The following is a 10,879-nucleotide window of genomic DNA, read 5'->3' as shown; positions in this document are numbered from 1 at the left end:
TTTTATTATTATTTTTCTGATCTTTCATACTGGAAAAATATACTCACAAGATGCAGTTTGAAACATTGTATATATAGCCACTATTGTGAAAAGTAGTTTTATTTTGATATTAAAAGTTACATTAACATGTTACTTTTCCAGTAAATTCTCTTTTGTGGATAGTAGTGCAATTATCCACATTACAAATATGACTTTTATAGTTCTCTTATTTTTCCAAATGAAAATACATAATAAATTTTGCATCAAGTGTGTAAAATAAAGAAATTTTGTCAAAGCTTTTCAGCACAAGCAGGCAAATTTAACTTGAATACTAACTTCTGACTTTGGAAAAGGATTTCAACCTCAGCCTTAAGCATGGTTTAGCTTCATATAATATGCTACTTTCTATTACATAAGATGTCTTTAAAAAGTGAGCCCTTAGTCCTGAACAAAGCATAGGAGTATTTTAAGGATCTGGAGAGCCACAGCTGATCTGTGGGCAAACTGTGAGCAAGAGCTGTGATTCAGCTAAGGATCACAGTTCCTATCTGAAGGACTTCCCAAGGCAGTCAGCCCTGAGGGAGTGAAAACCAGGAGTATGCTCTTCTGAATGAAGCTGCAGAGCAACTAGCAGCTCAAGTATGGTCTCAGCACCAGCAGATATTTTTCCTGCTCCTATGGAAGCAAGGAAAGAAACTCTCTTAGAGGCAAATGGAAGACAGGAAAAATAATAATAGCATTCTAATTTATCACCAGAAAAAAAAAAAAAAATCACATTTCTTGTGACTTTTTGGTGAGTTCAAGAGGTACTAGAAAGTCCTAATTTGAATGGGCATTTTCTTGGTTCTTAAAGGCTCCTGAGGCAGCTTTTGGGGGATCATTTCTTCAATATGTGCAGTTGTGTTAGTCAGGGCAGTGTATCCATTTGTCCAAACACATCACTTGAACCAGTCAAACAAAGACAGACAAGTAAGTAATAGTCTGATCTATTTTGGGGGTACTTATATTTCATTTTCTATTCAGTAAATCATAATTTCTTCATTGCTCAACTAGAAACCAATCCTTCTTCTCTTCTCTTAGCAAGAGACAGGATGACTGGAGGCCAGGATGCTCCCTCCCCTGTACCTGCCATCTGAACTTCAGTCAGTCACTTCACATCTTCCAGCTTCACTTTCAGAGACAAAATATTCAACCCACCCAACTCTGACCCTCAAGATCAACTAGATCAAGGATCTAGCTCAACACACATGGCCGTCCCACCAGGTCTACAGCAACACTAAGTGAAGAGTAAGGGAAGCGCTATCTCACCCACCATGGAGGGCGAAGTCAGTCTCACCGCCACCAGGGGACAAGTCCCAAGGTATGTGTAACACAGCTTCTGTGGGCTTAGCCGTAGGGAGAGGGACTTGAGGTTAAGCTTCTGCGCGACCCTGTTTGGCTGTGGGGGCTCGGGGAGCCCTGTGGCTCCCTGATACACTTATGTGCTTGCACAAAGTGCAGTAGCAGATGTGGTCAAAACCTGTCATCACTTTCATATTAAAATAACATTTTCACAGGACATTCACATTTGAGGGGACTAAAGTAACTCAGAAAATTCAAAGGATTTTAGGCTCTCTCAACCTAATCAGTGTTCAGCTATCAGTTCACAACACTTTCAAACCATTTATTGCCAGCAGACAATATTACAAGAGACAATGGAATTGATAACTTACTGATTGTACTACTTTACTTCATCTTCACTCACAAATTCTTGTTTATTTTCATCTGATTTTCTTTAAAGTGATCTAAATTCTTTCCTATTCTCTCTGAAAGTAATTTCAATAAAGCACTGGTTCTCCAGTCACTGCTTCTGCAGCACCACTTCTCCTTTCTGTGGCTGAATGATCACTGACCTTTTGAATGCAGCCATCAGCTTCTCAACTGAAGCAAAGATACAACACAATTTTTTTTCTACCAGAACATGGGTACTGCATATCATGTAGCTGTGAAGTTTCTTTGTAAATGCCTTTGAGTCTGCTATACACATCTTGTACGTGAATGCCAAATATCCACAACTGCAATGACATTTTGGATAGAAGACATCCATGTTAGCAGACTCAGCAGGGCTCTGATCTGGATCACACATGCAGCGTCAACCTACTTGCAGCTATTTTGGCTATGGCCATCTGCTGTCCATAGCATGAAAACATGGGGAATTCTGCCCCTCTGAGGAAACATCTGTCCCAGAAATTAACAGTACACATTGAACCAGCTTGTGAAACTGAAGGAGAAGGCACAGCAGGCACCTGGCCTGAACAGAATACTCTCAGCTCTGAGTGCTGGTATAAAGACAAGAGATACAATCAGTGCATTTTTTTTTATTATTTCTTTTTGTCTTGTAAGAATTAGTCCAATCTCCAAAATGCTACATGGCTGCAAAAATTAGTGCACACAGTGTGCAGAAGGGTGTCTATTTCATACCAATAATCCTCACAGTTTAAAGACAAGGAAAAGGATGGTGAAAGAAGTTCATATCCAGAAAAATGCATTGGTGTGAACACGCCCTAATAAACAAGCAGAAATAGTAGTGAATCTAAACTAATGAATAAAATTTGGTAGCCTCTAACATGAAGGTTTACAGACTTGCCCAGGGCAAATCACAATAAGCTTTCACCGCACGACTTCAGAGTGTATCTTAAATTGAGAAGTCCTTACTTCTTCTGGTAAGGATTCTGGTTGCTAGGATTATGTAGCACTTGTGTAGCCTCTTCACACTATGGTACAAAGGAACCAGCTCAGGAGCACAAGCAAGGGAATATATCCCCATTTACCTGACCAGTATTAAACAGCAGGATACTAGTCACAAAACCACAGTTGATTTTACTGAGCTGTTCACAACAATTATAGCACCAAGAAATTTTAGGAATTGTTGAAATCAAGGACAATGAATTGGCTCGGTGAGCATCCATATGGAACTTCCCACCCAGAAGGGCCACACTGAAGAAAGCACAGCATTTATTCTAGTACAAACCAAGATGAGCAGAATACTAAAGAATATATTCACTAAAGCATGCAGAAACAGGGCAGCTGGGAACCATTCTACTTAGCTGAGCATTACAGGGGAACAGTTTCTTGGAGAAAACAAAGTTGTAATGACAACACAGTTTGTGCATAAGAAATTCCGTAATCTTTTTAGTGGATGACTAATAGTTGTTTCAACTTATTCAGAACTCAGGGACTGAAACAGACACCAAACTACTGACTGTATTAGCTGCTAGAAACTTCATTTCTTGCTCTGGATAGCTATTTAGCACTATGACAGAATAAGAAATAGGAAGGAAGTAAGAGAGAGGTTCACTGAAATGGACCAAATTGGAGCACACATCACTAATCCCAAGTAATGAATGATATGGGCTCACTCTGCAAGGCTCCATTTGTTTAAAGAGATTCATCATAACCTGAGTGGCTGAGAAAATTCCCTGCAAGTAGAAGGAGGGCATAAATACCTAAGCAAGTCTTAAAAGTTCATAAACAAATTTAAGAAAATCAGCAATCTTTCTTCTCCCCTCCAAAAACAAACAAAACAACAATAACAAAAAGGTGTAAGAAGAAGGCACCAACAACAAGATAAAGGATTAGATAGTCAGAAAATCTTTCCACATTATTTCTGCTCCTTCCCCCACAAAACCTCAACACATCCATCTTTCCTCATTCCTCTCCTTTGGCATAAAAGCTGTGATTGTGATCATCTGCCCACATATTTGGCAGGAGGGTTTGGGAAAAAGAAAGTGAGAAAACCTGACTTTAGCATATGTACAATGCCATAGAGCTGTTTTTAGAAGTAAGGTTCTGCATGTGGAAGCTTAGCTGAGACACCAAAAGAAACTAAATATTTTGTGGATTTGAATTCAAACCAAAGGAAAGAAGAAAAAAAAAAATGCATTGGAAAGAAGAAAAACTTGCAATGGAATATCAGAAAAACAAAAAATAAAGTAAGCAGTTTTAAATAACGTAACAGCAGAAGACGAAAACAGGTCATCTTCAGAACCATGTCTTACCCAGCATCCTCTGTGCATGCTAGCCCATGGAAACCCACCAGCCTTCCAGATCTTTCAGAGGCAGAATCTGTCCTTGGTGATCAATGGTAATATCCCTAAGCATCCCAGGCCTCCCCATACACGCACACAGTTGCAATGTAACACCAGCCTCATCTTGCAAATAGCTTTGCTACAGATGTATAAGTCTTTTTGCAGGGCAGAGTCACACAGCTAGGCTCCAGGTGATGTTCCGAGGATGCTCCACTACACGCACTGTAATGCTGTACCCATTACACTTATTTACTTCGTCACATTCCTAAAGAAATAATTAGATGAACTATGAAGAATCACATCTCTGACTAAGCGCATCTAGTGCCTCCTCCAGATAAGCTTAAAATAAAATCAAAAGTGCAGTTTGTATATAGAGAATTTCAGTCCCTTCAGAGGAGGCACTACAGAGACTCAGTTCCCAGGGACTGGGAGGATAAGCCTAGATCTGCTTATCCAGAAATCAGGCAGGGCCTCCCCTTCCTTAAGACTGCTGCTCTCCTGTGCACATCCCTTAGGTGCTTACTCTGCTTTCATGACCACAAGGATCCTGTTTGTCTCAGCCCTGCAAGTGGCTCGGGCAACTCTGTGCTGACAACAGTTGGAGGGTCAATCCCAAAGAGGAGACCTCTTCCTTTGCCCAGATTTCCAAGACTTGCCATATTTCAGTGCAGAAAACTGAGCCAAAGAGAATCTTTTTTCTCTTCTGATCCTTCGGCCTGAAACAAATCACTCCTCTAAACTTTGATAAACACGGCAGCAGCAACGTGACTGGCTCTTTTTCAGCCTAGCTGAGAGCTACTCAGCCACTTACTTTGCTTCCTCTGTTGAAGCTGTCACATTTTTGCAAAAGAAGGCAAACATTAACCAGCTTTCCAGTATAGCAGGTCAACTCTGCAGTTGGTGAATTAGGGTTTTTTTTTGTTTTTCTCTCCAAAATGATCAAATAAATTAATGGGTAAGGGATAACTCGATACTAACACTTACCTTGGAACAACCCCTACCCTAAAGGCAGGTTAAGGTAAAACAACAATGCAGCTATCAACAACATCCAAAAGAGAGAACTCAAATTACAAGTGTTACATTATTATTAAATCTGAGACACATTCTCTCTCTCTGTATCCGGTTCGTTTGCTGATATGAGATATTTTCCTGACATACATTTCCAGAGGGATTCTGTCTTCCTCTACAGTCTGTGGCTCAGGTTGTATTCACCAGGAGCAGCCCATTGCTGGGAGACACGTTAGCTTTTATAACTAAACTCCTTCTGGGAGTCCTCCAGGTAATGTAGATAGAATTAATCTCCCCTTCCTGCTTTCCCTGCAAGAGTAACTTGCTTCTAATTTGTTAATGAGACATGCCTAGCACAACTACAGCTAAAGGACTGTAGGAATGAAAACATCACTTTGCCAGATAAGATACCATTTTCAATACATAATTTACTAATTAACAAGGTAAAACTCCTTTGCCACCCATCTTTAGACTCCAGTGGAAGACTACGCAACATGCAGGACAATGAGTTGGAATAGCTAATCCCCATATACTTATTGTTGGTTGCTTGTTTTTCTCCTAGGGATACCACTAAAGCCAACAAAAACAACTTTGGAGCTATCTTGTCAAAAATAAAATTAAAAGGCTCTTCAGAGCCCTTCACAGCTAGACAGCTGCCTTAGGGAACATAGTACACAATCTCTGTCCAACAAAGCATCTCTGATTTTCTTGATATCTAATTCCTTTAAAATAAGAACAGGCATGTAAAGCTTCCTTATAAAATTGGTTAATCTGGACAGTTCCAAAGACTTTCTGCAGATCTATTTATTTAAGAAAGGGAGAAGGAAAAAAACCTATATTAACTCTCCAAACCTACTAAGAAAACCAAGCTAACCTTCTTAAATATTCAATGGCAATGACACTGACTCTCTAAGCACATTCAAAGAAATAGCTTCATTTCCTGAATCTAGCTATTATCATACCACACAAATTTTACTCCAGTTTTAAGAAACTGCATTTTTTTTCCTCTCTTTATTAATAGCGTTATTATAAATTAAAAATGATGTTGTGGTCAGAGGTTAAAAATATTAGGTACTGATTTTGAAGCGGGAAGAAAAATTATTATTTTCAGCCAACTATAGGCTTTTTATGACTTAGCAAGTTAATTAAAAAGCAAACAATAAGAACCCTTCAGCTTTTTCTTTTCACCCTTTCGTTTATTAATACATACCAAGCTTTTGAGACCAGAAAACATATCTTATTAATTCTTCATGGAGAACTTGGTATGGCAGACATTCCATCCACTGTGCTGTACACAATACCTCATACTGCTTCAATACTGACAAATACAGTAGCAATAGGAAAAATAGCCTTAAAAAGCTGTATGCAGGACAGAACCAGGAAAATTCAGAAAAGTAAAGTAGGAGGATCATTTAAAAGTGCACCGTTCAGTTCATTTGTCACCGATACTTACGAAAGTTGCTAATTTTAAGTAGAAAAATAAAGAAAACACAATGATTGATCATTCAATTACTGTTTGCACAATAGAGGTACAAACAATCCTTCTTTGTTAAAAGCATGGAATAATGTCAACCGCATGGTTTTGACTTCAGATGCATCGTAGGTAAGGGAGTTACAGGGGAGTCTGGTTGACACATCTAGCCAGGACAATTTAACATGCAGAAGCGCTGTTCTTGGCTAGAACAAAGTACAGATGGGCCTGGAAGTGGGAGATGTTTACTTGGAAATAGTATGTAAAGGGTATGCAAAATGATGTGGTGTGTCTGTTAGAATAATGAACCGTGACTCTGAAAAGAGTAAACAGTGCTGGAAGGCATCTACTTACAGATCAGAGCCTGGTACTGTGAGACACTGTTTGGCTAAAGAAATAAACTTAATAAAATAAAATTGCTACACAGAGGGGAAAAAAAAAAAAAAAAAAAAGATTTCAGAAGCATAGTATTTTCTTTCCTCCATTGTAGCTACATATACATGTATCTACAGTCCTCCCATTTAGGTGGAAGTGTCCCCTTAGTAGTCATGTCAGCAACAGGCTTTTAAATTCTGTTTAAGAATTTCACACTGTTGGGAAGTTCAGCAACTATGAGTTGAGAAGCAACAAAAGAACATGTCAAAGACACTACATAAATAATAGAAATGATAGGATCTATTCTGTGAAACATTGTGGTAGGAGTGTAATCTTCATGCACACAGGGAATATGGATCAGAAACATAAACCTAAATATTTTCTCATCATGTGCTGTTCAGATCAGCTGCAATACAATTGCACAGAAAAAAATGAAATGACTGTTGCAAACACTGCTGGAAAAAAATTACTTGCAAAGAGGGAATCTCAACTTTAAACTATTCATTGGCCATTCAACTGGCATTTACAAGAAAATCCTGTGCGCTTCCTTGTTATACCTTCACAGCTGTTGAGTTGAGGCCAAGTTAATTTCTTCTGTCTTGCATAGTCCTCTTTAAAAGAAAAAAAAATACACTGACATTTAATTGCTAGACTATCTTGAACTCACTACTAAGCAGCACTAAGAGCTTCACAATAAAAGGAAAAAAAAAAACTATTTCCTAGAAGGCTTATAAAAATGCATACATTCACCAGCTGTGCAGTGCTGACATTGAATTATCATCTCTGCACCACTTGTTTAACAGTAAAACAATAGAAGACTCTTTTAAATGTACTTTATCAGATAGTTGAATAGTAAAATTTTGTCTTCAGACAGCAGGCAAAGTCTGTATTAACTGAACATGATTGGTGCAGTTCAGATCATTAGAAATTAGATTCTTGGCAGTTTTTCCAACTGTCATCCACAACACTGAAAAAAAGTAGTATAATCACAGAAGGAGTGGCATTTGGGCCATATAGAGTGAAAAAGAAATTACAAAAATAATCAGAAAACCCAAGTATTATTTCTAATAGCGTGCTCAATTTGTTACTCAGAACAATGTACTCATGATAAATTTTCATAACGAAAAATCCTGACCTTCTCTGTAGCCTGCTCACATCCCTCCCTTTCCAGAACAGCGGGCACCACAGAAATGACTCCTGAAGAGGTGTAATTTTAAAAGGCCTGAGAGAACTTGCAAAGAAGCTGACTGCTGCTTCTTTTCCACCTGCAGGCACGAGAGAAGCACGCCTGGAAGGGGGCTGAGAGCGTCTCTGTACATTATGGGTTTCTCTCGAGCATAGTTAGCAGTGGAAACTCTTCTCACTGGGTCATTATTCTTCCAGAATTGAAACAAAACATATCTGCTGTTCCCATTGCATCAGGGAGGCAACAACTCTACCTTGCTGTCACTTTCTATTCTTGCTGGGTCCTTCTGTTTAAAAATGGCTTCTCCTCACCCTCTTGACAGACCAGTATAGCTTCAACTCCAACAAATAGCAGAGGAAATAAAATGAGACACTTGTCTAACATGTGCAAGAATTCAGCCATCTTCAGAATGGTAAAACCAGGACAAAGTGGTTTCTCAAAAAAGTGTAGTTCTGGTGCATACAACAGGGGGTGGGGTAATACACCACCACCATGACAACAAAAAACATAGAAAACAAAACCTACAGGGAATAAATACCTGCCAGATAATTCTGACTTTCCAAGCAACCAAATTTTAATGAGTCAGTATTTGCTTTGACTGTTCCCCCTTTCAGAATCATTATTTATCACATTAAATCTACTTATAATTTTAGTCACAAATGTAATAAGGAAAAATAACCTCATCACCTTAATCAACAGCAGGTTATTTCCACAATCTAAAGCTAATCCAAAAGCAGACAGATGGCTCTAAGAAATGTTGCTTTTATCACACAACAGACAGATGTTTCTGAATTGTTTTTTGGTAATTGTTTGATAACCTTGCGTGTCTTGTACACCCACACGTGAGCTCTCTCCTAGCTTCTAGCTTTAACCATTGCCATTTAAGCCTTGAAAAAAAAATGAAGCCGACAGCGTGAAGATGGCAATGCCTTCGCACCGTGGAAGTTTCACTGCAGCAGTGGGAAGGAAAAGCAACTTCCACAAAGGGACCGTGCAACTGCCTGAAGTCAAGGAAGCTGTGCATGAGTTTCAGGTAATACAAAGAAGATCAGACATTGTCACAGTTCCCAAGTCTGCAAACGCTCATTGGAAAATACATCCCTGAAAAAGCTCTGAGCTTTTATTTATTTATATTTTTATTACTGCTGTAGCACTAGTCGCAACGTGAGATTTTAAGTACAAATAGAAGATTAAAGTTAAAAATGCAGCAGACCCTTAGGAAAACAGACAGACACATACACGTTTCTTGCAGAAATGTGAAAACTGGCAGTAGAAATACATTCAGATGCTGTAAATCCAGAAGCATAGCAAAAAATTTTCCAAGTAGGAAAAAGCATAGTGCATTGCTTCAAGGATTGAAATGTAACAGTTTACTTGTAAAGATCATGCAGGCTTTGAAGTTCATATTGATGAGATAAATAGGAAAGAAAAAAATTATATGATGGCTTATTTATAAAATTGCTAGGAGATTCTGTGAACTACGAAATCACAGAAAAGAATACAGAATTCTTTAGATGAAGACTTCATTTAACTCTAGAGTTCACTTAACTCTAGTCACATATGAGTTTTGGAAACATTCAGTATGACTATGCATTATTTATTATGTATCATAATGTGCTTTTAAGTATTTGCTTAGCACACCTCCCATCATAGTCTTTATTCTCTGTATATATTTAATGTAATAGTGTAAAACTATTTAATCTGCTGTACATATATATTTAGCAGTCATTTCTCATAAAGCTGTAAACTTTGAAATTTTGAAATTACAGTTTTGCTGTTCAAAAGTCGTCATTTAATAACTGAAGTCTCTCAGATACATGAATTTTCCTGGTTATTTTACTGCAAAGTGAAATCATACTGCCATTACAGATGTTGGCAAATATTAATATGTATATTTTAGATTGTCCCAGACAGATACCTTCATGATGAAACTGCCTTAAACTGAAATCAGTATATTCTTACAGAAGTATAAAAGCAACTCTACTTTTCCCTGGTGAGAAAACAGACAATCTCAGGTCTTTTTCAATATTTCAGCCAAGTCTCTGACAATGCAAACTGGCAGATACTAAACCTAGAGCTCTACTCTGAATTATGCCAACTGAGAATCGAGCCTGCTGACAACTATCATAGACTTAATTTACAGTGATGCTTTAACTTTTTTTCCCCTCAAAACAGCTCCGAATTAAAGAGGACTTTCAATCAAAATTGGAAAAGAATAGTATAGCAATATGTTCCTTTATTTAAACAGACGAAGTAATAGATGCTTAACGAAAACAACAAATAGGTTTAAATTGAGATTTGCCTTATCTTGCTAAAGAAAAGTACATGTACATATACACATTCATTCTCTCCTCCAAATACATCTTCTCATGATGTTGAATGTTCTAAATCCAATACAATATCAAAATCATCTCTGAACTCCCAAGCTCTATTTACATTTGCAATTGTAGCATGCAGCGCAATGAACAAAGACACAGTTTGAAACCCTGGTTTTCCTTTCATTTAGCATACACTTTAAGCTTTAAATACAGTCAAATGAAAACAGCTGCATCTCTAAAGGATTTTGAGAGCATGTATAAAAATTAGATTTATAATGAGAAGTACCCAAGCACCACTGTAATGATTTTGTACAGGCACACTAACAACAGAACATGCGAGAGCCCCTGTGCATGCAAGAGCAGCTGTGCTTTGCAGCATTATGTACATGGGAGGATGCACAAAAAAACTGTCACGGGGAACCTTCTGTGTCTATTGCTGTTCAATATTCTCAGCAGCAGCCCAGATAATGGAGTA

The sequence above is a fragment of the Anas acuta genome, chromosome 1 (assembly GCF_963932015.1).
Source record: "Anas acuta chromosome 1, bAnaAcu1.1, whole genome shotgun sequence".
In the NCBI taxonomy this organism is placed as follows: domain Eukaryota; kingdom Metazoa; phylum Chordata; class Aves; order Anseriformes; family Anatidae; genus Anas; species Anas acuta.
The sequence above is the reverse complement of the archived record's forward strand: the minus strand, read 5'-3'. Positions refer to the sequence as shown.